At 51.2% G+C, this 16,915-nt stretch overlaps 1 long non-coding RNA gene across 5 annotated transcripts; it reads right to left on the bottom strand.

The window, feature by feature from the left end:
• Nucleotides 1-3,070: 3,070 nt before the first annotated feature.
• LOC138105571 (uncharacterized) lies at nucleotides 3,071-11,744 on the bottom strand. Of its 5 annotated transcripts, XR_011148528.1 has the most exons (7): nucleotides 11,635-11,744; nucleotides 10,925-11,173; nucleotides 10,237-10,335; nucleotides 7,974-8,064; nucleotides 6,565-6,710; nucleotides 6,187-6,210; nucleotides 5,375-5,987 (listed from the first exon to the last, which is right to left on the bottom strand). It is a non-coding gene; the product is annotated as an uncharacterized lncRNA (long non-coding RNA). The 5 variants fall into 5 exon arrangements; XR_011148530.1 differs by lacking the exons at nucleotides 5,375-5,987; nucleotides 6,187-6,210 and adding an exon at nucleotides 3,071-4,815; XR_011148527.1 differs by lacking the exon at nucleotides 5,375-5,987 and having other exon boundaries at nucleotides 6,099-6,210.
• Between the last annotated feature and the right edge of the window lie 5,171 nt (nucleotides 11,745-16,915).

Raw genomic sequence — 16,915 nt, 5'->3', positions numbered from 1 at the left:
CCTTTTTTCACTTTTAATGTCCCTGAAGACTGAGATCCATCTCAGCCATGCCATCCCCGCATCCAGGAGTCCCAGCAGCACAAAGAGTGACGATTTGGGTCGATATCCACCTCGTCAGTGTGGGGAACGAGGCAGGAGATGGGCAGCACCTGGCTCGTGGTGTGACTCAGGGGCAGAACTGGTGACAAGGTGCCTTGTGGTGACAAATTTGTGTCCCCTCGTCAAGACAGGCCCAGCTGGTTTGGCTGTAGCTGCTGCCCAGACGTGGAGCTTGGCCCCACGCTGGAGATGGGGTTTTTCACTAAAAGGATTCCACTTTGCCACCTCCCCCTGTCCAACCCTCCTTGGCTGCCCCCGGAGTCACGGAGACCCGAGAAACTCATCCCAGTGCAGACACCGGCCTGTGGAGGTGGGGTGAGGTCCTCCTGGAGCTGCATTCCTGTGTTTGGGGTCTGCTCCGGGCTCATCTCCAGAGAGCTGGAGCTGGGGGAGATGCCCAGGGGCCGTCGCCCCTTCCCTGGGGGCCCCGAAGAGGCACTGATAGCACTGAGCAAATCAGGGGCAAATTCGGGCGCGTTTCTCAGCCCTTCAAAGAGATGCCCTCAGCTGGGAGGGGGCAGCAGACATGAAAGGGAACAGCAGACATTTGACATTGCCTGAAACACCTCTGGCTGTGGCTGCCATGTGTCCAGGTTATTCCATGTGTGACTGGAATTTTGGCTGCTCCTGGATTCCCGTTTAAAAATTTCTGCGTGCATGTGTTGTCCTGTGATCCCAGGGCTCCTGAGGGAAGCGGAGGAAGGATAAAAGCACAAAATGCAGTGCTGGAATGTCCCCAGGAGGGCAGGAGGGATCGCATCTTTCAGCTGGATGGAGGCAGAGCACCCAAAGAGCTGCACTGGGGTGCCCCAGACCTTTGGATCTGCCACGGGTGGTGACCCTTTCCTTCGGAATTTGATGTACAGGCTTCTACTTTTCTGCCACCTCACCTTGGGTGGGAAAAATGTTATTTTGAGGAGGATGTTGTTATTCCCTCTCGTGTTTTGTGTGCCCCCAGTTTTTTCCACAGGCACCGCTGCTGACCCTTCCTTCCATTCCAGGCTCTGGCAAACACGTCCTGGCCACCACGGAGCTGCTTTAGGAGGGCAGTAGGTGACAAAGGCAGGGCTTGAACGGGTGGTGGTGGCTCTGCTCCTGCCTTTGTGACGTGCCTTTGTCCCAGCTGCATTCCTCTCCCCGGGATGGTCACTTCTTTAGGACAGGACACCTCTCCTGATAGGGCCTGAAAGACAGCGAGACTCCAGGAGGGATTTGGGGCTCTCTGCCACCTCTTCCTGCTCCTTTCCTCCATCTCCTGTCCCCCCGACCACCGGGATGAGGCAGAGCCACCTGCCCTGCCCGTGTCCCGCGGGAGAGGTGGGACTCTCACCGGTGTAGCTTTGGCCCACCTAGTGGTACAGCGGGAGAACAAACCTGGAGAGGGAAAAGGAGGGGTGAAAAGCGCACCCAGAGCACGGGGATCTGCAGCACCGGGGCTCTGCTTCCCTTTCCCCACCCCAGAGGAGCTGGCAGGCACCCAAACAGGGAATATGTCCGTGCCCCTGGTGGAGACACAGGGTTTTCAGAGAACTGGTGGGTGGAAGGGTTGGAGGGACTTGCCCTGGAAGGTGGGGGGATGGACAGTGGGTGCTGCCTCTTCTCTGGCCTCCTCCTCCGTGCGTGGCCAGTGCTGTGGGCTGGTGTCACCAGGCAGCTCCTTCCTGTCCCCTGCCCATCAACAGTGGCGACAGCATCACCCCGGCCCTGACCTGCCCTGGGGCAAAACATCTTCTGTTGGCCATTGGGAATGATGGGGACGTCACCCAAGTGCCCCCTGGTAAGTGACAGCAGAAGGGAACCGACCATGGGACTCCAGTTCTGTCCGACTGCAGGAGAGTCCGGAAGTCCAAGAAGTCAGTGTTTGTCCAGATAAACACCCCCTGTCCTCGTCCCTTCCTCCCAAACCCACTGAGTTGGTCACTGCCATCCGTCACAAGTGTCCAAGGCCAGGGTGGATGGGGCTTGGAGCAGCCTGGTCTGGTGGGAGGTGTCCCAGCCCATGGCGGGGTGGGGAAAACGAGGTGATTCTTAAGGCTCCTTCCATTCCTTCTATGATTCTGTGGCTCTGTGATCTTCTCCAGAACTTTCCACAACGTCTTGGGGTCGTGGCAAGGGGAATCAGGGCTTGGCTGATGGTGAGGGACACTTCTCCAGGTGGTCTCCACCAGCAAAGTCACTCTGTGGAGATCATCCTCTGAAAAATGAGTGCTGTGGAGGATAATTTGGGATCTTCCTTACAGGATGAAATTTGGGGAAAACCAATTTATTTTGAAGGCAAATCAGAGCCCATAAGGAGCAGTCCTGCTTTTCTGGCACATTGAGAACTGCAGAATCATAGAGGAAATCACCCAAAATACGAACTGAGGATCCTGATCAGCGGCAGTTTTCCCCTCAGGAAATCCAATAAACATAGACATGACCCGAGCCCTGCGTGTATAGTGTGTGTTTGCTCGTGTGGAATTTCTCCAGGCCAGATTCAGATTAAAAACCCATTAATCAGCAGTGGAAGCTGATAATCTCGAGGGCCCCAAACCTGCTGTGAAGTGTACAAACAACCATTCATAGGAGGGTGGGTGCCACTGACGGAGGAAATGAAATCTTTCCAAGAGAATAATAACATTAATAATACTGCTACTAATAAATGTCACCTGCTTGCTTTGAGAGAAGCATTTTAGGGTCAGGTGTTTGGGCTCCTGGCGGGGCAAATCCTGCATCCCTTTCTGGACACACCCCTACTGCCAAGTGTGAGCCTCTAAAGGGATGGCAGCTCGTTAAAGGTGCACGTCCAAAGGGGCTCAATTCCTTGGAAGTGAAGAGATTTTGGTGAGTGGGGTGAAACATCCTTCGAGGGTCCTCATTTTCTGCCCCCCTTTAATTAACTATTTCATTAACTACCTTTGCCTAAATGCCCAAAATCCAGAAAGCTCAAGCCCAGCATTAATTGGAATGAGATGATTTTTAATGTCCCTTCCAACCAAAAATGTCCTATGATTTTACGAAGATTTCCTCCAAACTCACGCTTAGAATAAAGATTGGCTTTAAAGTTGCAGTTTCTTTACTCTGCTCCGTCTGATTTCTCTTTATTTATTTTGAGGGTGGAGATATACATTGGATTAGGGGGAGAAAAAAGAGAGGAAAGCCAAGTGTTTGTGAGACAGAAAGAACAATAAGAGGAACAGTTATTTATTAAATCATGGATGCACTGATGTTGAAATTTTCTAATCCCTTTCTAACACCCAATTCAAATCACTCCCTTTCAAAGGGCTGGCCACACTCCTGCTGCAGGTGCAAACAAAGGAAAAAACAAATTTAAAATTTAAACCAGAATTTGATCCCTTTGTGAACTTGCTCCTAACCCCCCTCTTTGAAACTCAAGTGATAGCATCGCTCGAGATGAATGTTGGGATTCAGCCTCGTGTTTGCAAATCAATATGCATTTTAAACAGGGATTACTCTGGGCTGCTGACAAGCACTGGACTGAAAAACTGCCCAGACTGGAGTGTCTTCTCTTCAGCCACAGAGCAAGTTAATTAAGATACATTAAAATCACTAATAGGAACGTGGGGTACAATTTGAGAGCATAGGAGCATCTGCAGTTACTGCCTGATATTGCAGCAGTGCCTTGGCCAAGGTCTCCAAACCTTTTAAATGGGTTTTAAAACTGCAGAGTGTTAATTTTTTTTAAGGTTAATTTTTTTTTTTTGGCATTAGTTTTTTTTTTTTAAAACGGCCTCATGGGAAATATCACAACAGCAAAGTCGTGGTGGCATGGTGCACCCACAGGACGGGGAAGGGGAGCTTGGAGGGGGCCAGAGCTCTGCCGCGAGGTGGGAAATGGTGAGATAAGAAATAAGGAACAATGGAATAAATAATGAGCAATGGAATATCTCCCATGCACCCCAAAATTCACTGTCAGGGGCTGGCTGAGGGTTGCCGGGTGCTTTGCTGCAGGAGACTCTCCTGCCAAGAGAAAAAGACTTCTTGCAAAATTAGTGGGAAGAAAAGATCTGCCTGCACCCAGGGAAGGAAGAGACCAGAAGGATTTGGCTGAGACAGTTTAAAAAACCCACAAAACCCCACCAAGGTGCTAAAACCTCAGTCAAGTGAGGTGTTGACAAAGGATCCCAGTTGATAAATAAACAGAAAGGAGCTCTCCCTTGCAAAGCCTGAATGACAAAGAGCGAGATCCAGGAGCTGGAGAGTGTCCCGCACCATTTTCATCACAAAAGCTGATGGTGGGGGGCAGGTTTTAACACGGCAACAAGTCTGACTTTCTCTCCCTTTCTCCCTCCTTTTTTTTTTCTTTTCCCTTTTTCCCCCCCCTGCCCCTCCCTCTTATAAACAGAGAGGACAAGAGGTCATATCCCCGGGGTTTAAAGAGCCACTTCTCCCCCTTCCAGGGAGGGTGGATGTTCTCTCAGCCTGTTTACAAATTAGTCGAAGTTATGATGTCTTAATGCACTTGCCGGGTGGCCACCTGTCCCCAGCTCCCTTCTGGTGCCTTTACTTCGTGTGCAGGAGTGACACCTGCAGATGGTTTCTGGCCCAGCATCCAAATCCACGGATTAAAATGGGGCAAAACGCCACGAGTCGGGTTCCTTGCTGCGCTGTAAGGAGTGGGGGAGGCCAGCGCTGGGTCTGCAATGTCCACGGGATGATTTGGGGAAGGGCTGAGCTCCCAGGCAGGGACGTTGATGGATTTGGTGCTGTTCATTCCTAGGGGGGAATGAATTTAAGTTGAAAGAAGGTTTAGATTCGATATTAGGGAGAAAGTTTTGGCTGTGAGGGTGGGGAGGCCCTGGCACAGGGTGCCCAGAGAAGCTGTGCCTGCCCCTGGATCCCTGGCAGTGTCCAAGGCCGGGTTGGACGGGGCTTGGAGCAGCCTGGGACGGTGGAAGGTGTCCCTGCCTGTGTCAGGAGGGTTGAAACCAGATCGCCTTTCAGGCCTTTTCCAGCCCAAACCATCCTATGATCCTCTGATTCTACTGAAGGAATTTTGCCATGGAATTTGGAGCATTTGGAAGCAAAAGCTGGGGCTGCATCTCTCTGGTTTGCTCCCAACCTCGTGGTTACAGCACCAAAACCAAGCCCACATCCTCCCGTTCATCCCGCTGCTTTAGGAAGCTGTTTCCAAGCCCTGGGCACGAAGCAGCGTGGCTTTAGCAGCTCGAAGTTCAGTGGGAAACGCTGCTGCTGGTGCTCAGTGCGCCTTCCCCCTGCCTCTGTGGGCTCCCTGATAAGGGCTCAGCTCCCTTTTCTCCCGGGGGAAAGGAGGCAAATGCACTAATAAGGCTTTTTTTTCCCCTCCCCTACCTGTGCCCTTATTTTCATACAACTTAATCTCCCCGAAACTTTTATCTTCCTGCCAGCGTGGGCTGGGATTGGCCGAGGGGTTCAGAAGTTGGAGGGGAGGAAACGAGCGGATGGAGACGCTCGACATAATCAGCTAAACCAAGTTTCCCAAGGAAACCAGACTTCAAATGCTTCACAAGTCTTGCAGGAGCTGCTTAGAAATCCCAGTCATGAGCCAGAACCCCCAGTGCCAGGCACTGCACGAACATATTCCTGCACACAATCCTTTCCCCAGGCCAGTGCTGAGGAGGTTAAAACGAGGAGTTTAAGGCATGTCGAGGTTGGCAAGCGCTCGCTTTTCAATATGAATGTGGAGCAGCTCCCTTAATGTGGGTTGGATTTGGCTGCAGTCTGCAAGGGAGCAGAGCTGGGCTCTGCTGGAGTTGGTTTTTTTCATGGGAATGGCAAGGAAATCACAGGGCTTGGTGAACTTTGCCTCTTAACAGCCCTACTTGGCTTCGGTCCTGCCCAGAAATCCTGTTGGCTCCATGGAGTAAGGAGGGAGTAAAATCTGCAGGGCTTGGCCCCATTGGCAGCTATGTAATTCAAAAAAAAATTTTAATAGATATATATATATATAATTTTTTTTTAAGAAAAAAAGGATTATACTCTTTCTCTGCAGGTAGAAAAAGTGCTTGGGTCTTCACAGGGCACTGGGTCACACATGTGCCATTGCCCTGCTGGTGTCACACCAGGGATGAGCTGGTCCAGAGTCTGGAAAATGCCTTTACTCACCAAGGCAAGTGTTAAATCCTGGAGCTGCAGTGGGACACAAAAAGGTTATTTCTCCTTTTAGGCACTGGTTGAGCTCCAGCAGAACTTCCCAGGAATCAGTGGGCAGGAGGAGAAAGGAACTTCCGTGGCAGGAAGGGACTGCACAGTGTTGGGGATATTTGGGTGAGTTCAGAAGTCCTGGCTCTCCTGGGAGGATTTGGCCCATCTTTTCCCAGCCCTGCTTTTCCCAGAAAAGGGAGTGCTGTGCTCCCATCCCTGAGTTTGGTGGCACCACTGCCTGAACTGGAGTTGGATCTCCAGCCAGCAGGTAGGGAAGCCCTGCAGGTGGTTCATGGATGGAGTTCACCTCTGTGAGATGTTTCCCCATCCTCTCCTCACCTTCTGTCCTCCTCAGTGGACTCCTGGGAGCTGAAGTTGCACAAATCTGACCCTGTACATTTGGAAGACATCAAGAAATTTGCCCTCCAGACATCAGGAATCAGCTCCTTCCACCTCTGCTTCCTTCTCCCAGAGCTTGTAAGATTCTAAGGAATCAAATACATGTGGAGTCACGAGTTACTTTCCAGTTTCTGAGCTTTTAAAAATAGGTGGGGAAGGGTTTCTGAAATGCTTTGCCCACCATGAAATTTGATGCTGTTGTGTTGTGAATAAACCCCCAAATACCATCAAATATTGAGGTATTTGGTAATTTAATTGGGAGATGCAGACATTTGGGGCCGCAGTGCCTGAAAGGGAGAGACTGCCAGGTATGTTCAGGTGGGGTTGGCAAGCTTGGTCCTAAAGAATGCAAATTTACTGAAATATTTTTATTTTTGGAAGAAAAGCACAGTTTTAAGGATTCCTTGAAGCTCTTCTGAAGAGCTGCAGAATGAGGCCACTGGGACAGGTCCCCACCAGCTCAGTGTGACCAGTTAAGGGAAGGTGTGGAGGAGCTGCTGGTGGGAGAGGACAAGAAGCCACCTTGTCCAATTGCCTTTTTGTCACATGCCCCCACCCAGGGGCTGCCTTCCAGCAGAACCTGGACACTTCCCAGAATCACAGGAGTTGGGGAAAACCTCTGAGATCATCGAGCCCAAACCTTAACCCAGCACTGCACAGAATTCCCGGGTGCCGCTTCCTGTGGTTTTGGACGTGGCAAACCTTGGAACCCCCTTGGCTGTGAGGGACAGGGAATTTTTAGGATGGGGGGAGGAAGTGAACTCTCGGGAGCTTTGCACCCTCAACCACCACAGCACAACTCCTGAGCTGGCCTTGACCTCAGGTTTTTAGGGTTTACCTGAAAATCCTTCTCAGGGCTGTTGTTCATCCTGGGACAGCTTCCACTATCCCAGGTGGCTCCAAGCCCCATCCAGCCTTGCCTTGGACACTCCCAGGGATCCAGGGGCAGCCACAGCTTCTCTGGGCACCCTGTGCCAGGGTCTCCCCACCCTCACAGTGAAGAATTTCTCCCTAATATCCCACCTAAATCTGCTCTCTTCCATTTTGAAGCCATACCCTTTGTCCTATCACTCCAGGCCCTTGTAAATAGCCCCTCTCCCTCTTTCCTGTCACCTCCCTTCAGGTCCTGGAAGGCCACAATGAGGTCACCCCAAAGCTTCTCTTCTCCAAGCTGAACAATCCCAATTCTCTCAGCTTTAACACCAATGACATCCCAAAATAACACCACCACCACAACTCCCTGGAAGCATGAAAACATCCAGCAAAGTGCAAAAAAAAAAAAAAAAAAAAGGCTTTTCAAGCATTTTCAAGCTTTCTGTGTCATTTTGGATGTAGATGTGGCTTCTCACCTCCTTTAGACTGAAGGGTTGCCATGGACTATGAATATGGGATGGATTCTCCAGGGTTCAGGGTGATCATGGCTCATGGAGAAACCAGCAGCTGGCCAGAATTAAAAAAAAAAAAAAAAAAAAAGGCAAAACCAGCAAGAACCCCTGAATTCTGCTGAGAGAAATGGAAAGATGAAGAGATGGGAAGAGCAGGAAAAAGGAAAGGTGGACCAGAGGGAAAATGCCACTTTTGGCTAAAGTTGAAGAAGAAGGAATCACCCAAGGCCTATTTGGTTAAAAAATAGGTGATGGATGTGGAAGCAAAGTGGTAAAAAAACCTCGTGATGGTTTAGGCTTAATTAAATTGGGGTTTAATTATCACTGTGCAAATGAGACTGGCTGATGTCACCAAGCACAGGTGGCAGGTGATGTTGCCTTTGAAGAACCTGGGTTGGTGGGCACCCCGCAGGGTTTCTGCTCCAAAAAAAAAGCTGTGTCCTTGATGGACAGCTCCCCGTGCAGGGATGATCCCCCAAAAATAGAGAAAGGGAGTCAGAATAGATCTAGGAAGAAAATGGGAATAAGGCTGGGGGCACCTCGTGAGATTGGCTGAATGTGAAACTGTTCAGCTCCACTCACCCTCTGTCAAAACAGAAAAGGAAGAGAAAGAGAGGCAGAAAAGAGGAGCAGGTTAAAAATATCAGGGGCTCTTTGCTGAGGGGTGGTGAGTAAGAGCTGCAGACAAAATGAACAGCAGAGAAATCAGTCAAGAAGCTGTAATTTGTTCTGACTCACGATCTGGCCCAATGGAATTAAAAGCAATGAAATGAAAACCGGTCAAAGCAGCCACTTCTCTACAGATGGCTGATGATTAAGCCGAGCAACTCACTGCCACAAGACAGCACGGGGTTCTAATAATAAAAGAACAAACCCCAGAAGCAGTGAAAAAGCAGTTTGATGCTTTGATAAATCAAATCATTCCAGATTTTGTTTTGGAGAAGTTTGATAACACCTCCAGCATGGCTTGGAGTCTCTGGGTTGGGCCTTTCATCCTCGAGCATGTCCAGCCTCAGGTCTGGTCCCTGCTGGGTGTGGGGGCTGCTCTGTGATCCCAAAGTGATGGCACTCGATCACAAGTGCCAAAATCACAGCTAAAATGCAGGTGATCTTGCAAATAAATATGATTTTCTTCCCCCCACGCTCAGTGCATGAGCATTCATTGGCCACCAGGGGTAATTATAGAATATTAATGGGTATTACACTCAAAATTAAAAACCCACGTCCCAGATGAGCACCTGCTGTCCTGTGCCCATCTCATGGGCACCCTCAGAGAGGTCCAGTCTCAGCTTCTGTTAAAATCTTGGGGATCAGACCATCCCCCAAAAATTGCAATAAAATTCCTCCACACCTCAAAAATCAAAAATTAGAAAATTGACAAGACCAAATTAGTGAATAATTTGTTTTCCCCAAGGATTGTGTTACTTGGTGAGATTTGGGCAGGAAAATGCAATAATTGAAAATCACATTGAGCCATATAATTTTGGAAAAAACCTGATTTTTCACACTGTTATTAGGGTAGGCCCTTACAGTCCCAAGCACCAGCACAGCCTTGCTCTGTGGGACAGGTTGGGAATGTTTTTTCCAACTCCTCTTTGGAGTCTGATGAATTTTGAAAACTTTGTCTCAGGTTTTTCAAGAAAAACTTGCAGAATGGGAGGAATGTCCCATGACTGCGCAAAAAGCTTATTTTTAAGATGTTTTGCTCCCTTTTCCAGGGCTGTCTGCAGGGCAGTGACCACCACCATGCCTTCCAGCGCTGCCTTTGCAGAGGAGATGGGGAGTGGGTCCCTTCCTTCCCCCTCCTCCTCTCCATCCCTCAGGATGTTTCAGCCAACACAGTGGACAACATCCTCTCTGCTTCCCAAGCCCTGGGATGCCCACTGGGGATCCCAGAGAAATCCCACTGGTTGTAGAGCTGGGGAAAGCAGTGCCAGACACCAAGGACCAGTCCAGGAGAGGACCTGTCGGGGTCTGTGGATGTTCTGGGTCCAGAAGGGCACAGCCTCGTGCTGGAGGTGCCTCCAGCACCTCAGGCCAGCTCTGCAAAGATGTCCAGGTGTGGACACCCAAGGAATGACGTTCCATGGGTTCCTCCATGTCCTGAGGCCCACATTCTCACAGGCATCCCTACAGCACCTGAGGCTTTTTTCCCCTCAGGAGATAAATACACGTGGTGAGAGTGCAAACATTGGGTCAACCATGATTGACCAGAGTAGTTGATTACCTCCTTTAATTGCTGTCACAAATTAAGCCCAATTAAGGCTTCTCCTTGGAAGTGATCTTGCGGGACATCACTCAGAGCAGCAACAGGTCCCTTTCTGTCCTGGAATGAGAATTTTTTCCTCACCTTGTCACAATGTTAATTTTTTATTTTGCTGGGTTTTGTTATCATGGAATCCCAGAATGGTTTGGGTTGGAATGGGTTGGGCCCTAAAGATCATCCCGTTCCACCCCCTGCCATGGCCAGGAACACCTTCCACTATCCCAGGTTGCTCCAAACCCCATCCAGCCTGGCCTTGGACCCTCCCAGGAATCCAGGGGCAGCCACAGCTCCTCTGGGAAATCCATTCCAGCCCCTCACAGGGAAGAATTCCTTCCCAAAATCCCATCTAAATCTCCACTCTCATCTTGAAGCCAGTCCCCTTTGTCTCATCACTGCTTTTTATCTCCCCTCCTTTTGCAAGGAGGATAAAAGTAGAAACCATTTTTTTAATTGTAAATTAATTATGGGCAGGGTGTTTTTCCCCCTCACTGTCTTGCAGCCGCGAGTTCCACCGATGAACAATGTGTGGAACACCGAAGCGTAGGAACATCTCTCAGGTAGGGACGGGAACAGCACTGAAACCCTTTAGCCACCGGCTCCCAAACTGGCAACCACAAACTTGTCCTTCTCACCCTCGGCTGCTCCTCACCTGGCAAGAGCTGCCAAATGTAAACGGCCACCGCCATCTAGTGACCGTGGAACAGCTCCCAGCTCCCGAAAATTCCTTCTCTGGCTTGCTGAGAGGCAATCACGATGGAAATGAGAAATGAGATGAGCGCCTGGTCTCAGGTGAAGAACCTCGGCTTAAACGGAGTCACGGGCGGAGGCATTTTGGTGTCCCTTGGTTTGGCATTTCCGGAGCAGGTGGGAAGGGAATCTGAACTTCACCAAAGCATCCCTGGATTTTTAGGGTTGGAGAAGCCTTCTAAGATCATAAAACCCAAGCAGCAACCCAGCACTGCTGTGTTCACCACTAACCCACGTCCCCACATGGCTTTTGAACACTTCTAGGGATGGTGACTCCACCACTGCCCTGGGAAGCTGTTCCAGTGCCTGACCACCCTTTCAGGGGAGAAATTTTCCCTGATATCCAATCTAAACCTCCCCTGGCCCAGCCTGAGGCCGTTCCCTCTCCTCCTGTCCCTGTTCCCTGGCAGCAGAGCCCGACCCCCCCGGCTGCCCCCTCCTGTCAGGGACTTGTGCAGAGCCACAAGGTCCCCCCTGAGCCTCCTTTGCTCCAGGCTGAGCCCCTTCCCAGCTCCCTCAGGAATTCTCCAGCCCCTTCCCAGCTCCAGTCCCTTCCCTGGACACGCTCCAGCCCCTCAATGTCCTTCTGGTCATGATGGGCCCAAAACTGACCCCAGGATTTGAGGTTTAGCCTCTCCAGGGCTGAGTACAGTGAGTAAGACCTGAATAGCTCCTGTCAATGGTGCCTCCAACTACTGGCCCATATTCCCAGGAAAAGCTGTCCTGCCCATGGAGAAGGTGATTTGGGGGAGAGGAGTTATCCATCTTTATCTGTTTCAGCTGCTCTGGTTGTCCCTGTGGCTCAAGTTGGAGCTGAGCCACACAGCTGCAATAGTTTCAGTTATCAGAGCATTAATTTATTGATTGCATTGATTAAATTAGGTGAATAAGTGATTAAATTAAAGATTAAATTAAAGACCACCATGTGGGAGGAACCCCCGTCTCAAAGGAGGGTAATTTCAGGGATCTGCTTCCCCGCTATTCATCCTCATTTTCCCGAGAGCTGAGTTCCTTCAGGATGGCCCCAAGCCACTTCTCAGATCCCAGATTTTAGCCTCACTCTCAGTGGATTAGGAAAATGGGCCTGGAATTAGAATTAGCCCTGGACCATTCACGGTGGGGGTTGAAGTGAGTCGATGTCCTTGGGCTCCATCGCCCTCCGAGAAGCCCAAGCTGAGCTGGCAGAACGTTGTGCAGTCACCTGATGCTGCATGGACACGGAAAAGAGGCGGATTCCCAGCTCTTCCAGGCACGGTGTTTCACCCTACACCCGCACGCAGCCCAGAAGAACACAACGCAGAGCTGAGTGTGAGGTCACACGATGTCGGTGCATCCTCTGGAGAGCTCCCTGCCCGAAAAGAACCTAAAATCTGCTGTTCTGCAATGCCCAGCCAGAGATCCCGGGCTGCGGCTGGGGCTGTGCTGGGAGAGGTCTCGTTTGCCAGAAGATGGCACTGGTTCTCCATGGAGCTGCCTGTGGAGCAGCAGGTGCATCCCAATCCATCCCAGCTGCTCCAGCTCCTCAGCTTGCCTTAAAACTCTTCCCCAACTCGCTCCTTCCCAGGGATCCCGCAGGTTTGGGGCTTCTCAGGAGCCCCAAGGGCAGTTTTATTCCCACCCAGGTCCTGGAATTCGCAGCTTTTCCCACAGAGCGAGTGCAGACCATGCAGGGTGGATTCCTCACTTGTAAATGTATGGAAAAGCCCCTTTTTTATCCTTCCTGCAGCGTTTCGCTCCCTCGACTCAAAGCCTTATTTCCCAAGGAGAAAAAGCACCTGGAATAAGTGTAATCAGCTTGGCAAGGATTATTTTATTTAATTGCTGTTTATCTCTGCACTTGAGATGTTCATCTGCCTGTTCCAGCTTCCAGAAGCTCCAGAAATCATGGGAGAAGTGGGAGACTGAGGGGTTTTATCTTGACGTCAATGAACAATTTTGATTTTAACCTGATTTGGAGCTCCCTGTGCTCCGGGTCGGCTTCGTGGCCAATAGATGGGGCCATTTCCAAACCCTCCACCTGGAGATCCCTCAGAGCAGCTTCTCCCAGCGCCCACAGCAAGGTGGCTCCGGAGCCTCCGGGATGAAGTTTCCATGGGCCGTGCTGAGGAAAAGCTGTCAGGAGAAAGGTCAGTGGAAAAGGTCTTGGAAAAGACCAGCAGGTAGGCAGGAGCAAGTCTCCAACAAATCCTGTTCCTCCCATGATAAAACTTGCCAGTTCTGCCAATAAAACCTGGAAAAACTCCCCGAGGGCAGTGTTGGTTCCTCAGAGGAGCAGCAAGGCTTTCCCAGCCTGGAGAACAGCACAGGTTTTCCCAACCTTTTCCACACCCATCAGGACCATCTTCTCTGTTCCTGAACTTTCCACTTGTGGGGGTACAGGACTTCTCTGTGCCTTGAGAAAACCCGGTTATTAATAATTTAGTGAGCCATGGCACTTTGCTGGTCCCAGATCCCCAGTCTGGGAAACCTGTGATTCCTCAAAGAATCCATCAGAAAGGCAGAAAAAACCCAATTTTTTCCTCACATCTGGAAAAGCAGAAAAAAATGGAGAAACACTTGTTGCAGAGGCAAATAAGAGCCCTTTTTATACTCCGTCTTCATCACTTTTAATCCCTTGTGCCTTAAGACCTCAACTTGTAAAAAGCAAAATAAAGGTATTCAACCTTTTGCAGCAGGAATTTTCCTGCTGATTAATAATCCTGAAATATTACCCAGTTGCCAAGTGGAAGGGAGCAGTGCTGGCACTTGCTTTGGCCTGCCAGGGACCATCCTGTGTGTGGATTTAATGGCCTGGGCCGCTGAGTTCTTACTCATGTCCTGCGGGAAGGAGAGAAAGCCCCCAAACCAGAGTGAAAAACCCCAAACATCAAAGGAAAGGCCAGCAAGCAGCAGTTTTAGCCCAGGACAAGGCTGAGTCACGCAGCCATAAGCCAGCAGCACAGGTAAGTGCTAGTCCTGGAGTTTTACAAGGCTACTGCCAGTCACGCTTGGCATCACGGAACATCCTGAGCCGGCAGGAATCCACGAGGATCATGGAGTCCAGATCCTGGTCCTGCATAGGACAACCCCAAAAATCACACTGTGGTTTAATAAGGGACCTCTAGGGAGGAAATACCCCAACTCTGCACTGTAGGGAAGGCTGTGTTACCCCAGTTCTTCTCTCCCACCAGTCCCCATATCCTTCACCTTCTCCCAAGGCCAACTGGTTCACCCAAAACCCTCTTCCCAAATTTTAGGCTCCTCCTATTGCTTCAGGCCCAAGCACCGGTTTTGAGTAGCAAGGCCACCTTCAGCACCTAAATCTTCATTCACCACAAAAGCTGCTGCCGGAGACTTATCCCAGCGTTTTCCAGCTTGGCCTGCCAGTCCCAGGCTTTGCTGCAACTTGCAGGAGCCCTTAAACTTTCAGCGTGGCTTTGCTTCAAGACAGGACCTGAAGGAAGGATGGACGAGGTCCAGCCTGTGCTGGAAGTGCCAGCGAGCCTTGGCTGCCTCGCACATACTTTGGAGGATTTAAAGCGAGTGCTTAAATGAGATGGGGATTACTTTTATCTGCCCAGCAGCCCAGGCCAGCAGGAACACGCTCCTGGGAGCTGCACACGCCTTTTTGGCTTCTGAGCGTGCCCCACTGGGGGAACCCATGGCACGCGGGATCCTCCCTGCAGGAACCCCGAGGGCTGCAGCCTTTCCTCCACGTGGGACCACACAGAGCAGGGGACACCCACGGCAGCCCCTCCTGCCGCCACCGTGGTGCTCTGGAGACCCTGCCTAGCCCCGGCCTAACTAGGATGGGTTGGGACTGCAGTTAGTGGTAATTGCAGAAAGATGGAATCATGGAATATCCTGAGTGGGAAGGGACCCACAGGGATCATCAGTCCAGGCCCTGGCCCTGCACAGACCCCCCAAATCCCACCCTGGGCATCCCTGGCAGCGCTGTCCAAATGCTCCTGGAGCTCTGGCAGCCTCGGGGCCGTGCCCATTCCCTGGGGAGCCTGGGCAGTGCCCAGCACCCTCTGGGGGAAGAACCTTTCCCTGATCTCCAACCTAAACCTCCCCTGACACAGCTCCAGCCGTTCCCTGGGTCCTGTCACTGTGACAGAGAGATCAAGAGCTGCTCCTCCCCTTCCCCTCAGGAAGAAGCTGTAGCTGAACGATCCAGGCTGGTGGGGATCTCAAAAAGTGTCTGGTTGTGGATGTGAGACCCTCATTTGGCCTGGAGGTGGGATGCAGAAAGAATGAGGGCATGGAGGGAAGAGAAGACCTGGGCTCCTAAAAAGGTTAAGAAGGGGATTAAGAGGGGCTTGTGCGAGGTGATCCCGATGATCTTCGTGTTTTTCTCCCTCACTGCTCTTTGCCAGGCTCAGGCTCACATCAACAACCAGCACTGTGCTGAGGAAGCACAAGGTCTCCCAGCAGATCACCCCAAGGAGACCCCAGCACATGCTCTGGGTGCCCTGTGCCTTGCCCAAGTCTTGCCCACACCAATCACAAGACTGAGAGCGGGGCCATGCAGCAGCTGAGTCAAGGGGCCTCTCTGCAGGTGATTTGTGTCCTTTCCATCACTTCTTTCCTGCTGAACCCAGCACTTGCCATGTGTGAAGCATCTCAGTGTGACAAAGCTGCACCTCCTGCACCCACAGAACCACCTGAAAATGGTCCCAGGGCCTGGGACCCCGCTGAGCTTGGGTGAGGAACCATCTCAGGAGGGGATGGTGGCAGGGGATGCTTCACTGCTCAGCCCCTGAACTGTGGCCTGCTCTGTGTGAGTGCTGACAATGATTTACAGGCCAGGAGAGCTCTGCATGCCCACACACGCTGCCAGGGGCCAAAATGCCCTTGCAAACTGCAGCTACACGCCCTGGGAGCGGGGCAGGGGATGGGTTCTGCCTCTCCATCCAGTGCCACCATGTGAGAGGAGAGCAGATTGCTTCCCTCGTGCTCCTCATGGAGGTCTAGGAACAACCAAAACAGGGCAGAGGAGGGTGGTGGGCACTCAGCTGCAGGAGGAACCTGGGGTGAACCCTGCCCACCAAACAGGGCATCGAACCTGCATCAGTTTCAGAGTATCTCACTGCATTTGGAGCTCAGGTGTGCCAGGCTGCTCACCACCTGTGCTTGCCCAAAAACCCGAGGTCTGAGCCAGGATCCTGTGCCACTAAATAAACCAAGCTGGAGCGTGGACAAAGCCCACCCAGACACCCCCACGGTGCCCCAAACTGGCTCCTGGGAAATTAATTTTACCTTAAATACTCTGGAAAATAAGAGATCCCATCCAAAACCCCAAAGTATTCATATCCATACACAAATAGACAAACTCTACACCTTGCTCCAGATGTGCACAAGGCTCAGGCAACCACAGAAACCTTGGGAAAGTATTCCCAAGCAAAAACCACCCGACCTGTGACTCGTGCCCACGGCCCAGGGTCCTGATGTGACTATTTTGGAGGCACATAAACAAACCTGAGTGCCCGGCAGCTCCAGCACACACAGCAGAACATTTTTCTGCTATCCTGGCCTCGGAAATGGATTCAAAAAAGCCAGAAGATGAAGGAGAGTAAAAGTAACGTGGAGATGAACTGGAAATTAGTGATCAGGGGTGCCTCTGGCAGCTGGGGAAGGAAAGATGCAAATGCAGAGCCACACTTGGTCTGGTTTGTGGCTCCTTCCAAGGTCAAATTCCGCTTCTCGTTCCAGGTCCAAGCTGAGGGCATCAGGCAAAGATGTGCAAGTTATCCAGCTCCTTATGGACCTCTGGGAGCCAGGAACCTCCCAGAACAAGGCTTGGCTGAATCCAGCAAATTCAGGGAAGTTTTCCTCGCATTTGGGCCATTCCATGTGGCTCGACATGAGCAGGAGAAAGGCAGTCCAAGATCACTGGAGGGATTGCCCACGT

The sequence above is a fragment of the Aphelocoma coerulescens genome, chromosome 2 (genome assembly GCF_041296385.1).
Source record: "Aphelocoma coerulescens isolate FSJ_1873_10779 chromosome 2, UR_Acoe_1.0, whole genome shotgun sequence".
Taxonomy (NCBI): domain Eukaryota; kingdom Metazoa; phylum Chordata; class Aves; order Passeriformes; family Corvidae; genus Aphelocoma; species Aphelocoma coerulescens.
This window is presented reverse-complemented; position numbering and strand designations above follow the sequence as displayed.